Source organism: Pyrus communis, chromosome 3, assembly GCF_041283825.1.
Source record: "Pyrus communis isolate YQ-2024b chromosome 3, ASM4128382v1, whole genome shotgun sequence".
NCBI classification, from domain to species: Eukaryota; Viridiplantae; Streptophyta; class Magnoliopsida; order Rosales; family Rosaceae; genus Pyrus; species Pyrus communis.
In genome coordinates this window covers 5,197,844-5,198,433 of record NC_142567.1, presented here as the reverse complement: position 1 = coordinate 5,198,433, position 590 = coordinate 5,197,844, and the positions used below count along the sequence as shown (strand labels likewise).

The window sequence follows — 590 nt, the reverse complement described above, 5'->3', positions numbered from 1 at the left end:
ATTTGCTTTATTCCCTAACATTTTATAAACCAGTGTTAGAAATAGAAAGGTTTATTCTATTAACACTTCATATATTGTTAATTAAACCCCACATATTTAATACATCCTATATTTACTTTTTCAATTAAAAATTATCTTAATACACCCCCACATACTTTCTTCAAATCTTATAATACTCATTTTCAATTTTTATAAATTAAATTGACTTCGGATTAAAACCATAACATTCTCTAAAATGATAAGTCTACAATCTGGTCTGTTAAGCTTGAATTTCATTGGGTCATCATAGCCAATCTCCTTTTCTCTGTCTCTTTAAGCCTTTTGCTAACAAAAGGATTTATGCTAAAAAATGACAATTGGGAGGAACCTAACAGATCAAAAGTAAACCCAAGAAGATGAATAAGAACGGAAAAGGCGTTGATGGGTTGGCCCCCTATAAAATTGGGTGGTATGGAAAGCAAAAGCATGCTTAAATAATTACCGATGTCATTGAATAATTAAAACAATGACAAATATGAAATTTTACCTCATGTGAAGATTCCGAAATATTGGTATCATGTTCCATTCGTTAAATTTTTTCTCAATCAACG

At 29.8% G+C, this 590-nt stretch overlaps 1 non-coding gene across 1 annotated transcript; it reads right to left on the bottom strand.

Moving 5' to 3' along the window:
- Positions 1 to 200: 200 nt before the first annotated feature.
- On the bottom strand, positions 201 to 294 carry LOC137716660 (small nucleolar RNA Z107/R87). Its single transcript, XR_011065725.2, has one exon. It is a non-coding gene; the product is annotated as a small nucleolar RNA Z107/R87 (small nucleolar RNA).
- Between the last annotated feature and the right edge of the window lie 296 nt (positions 295 to 590).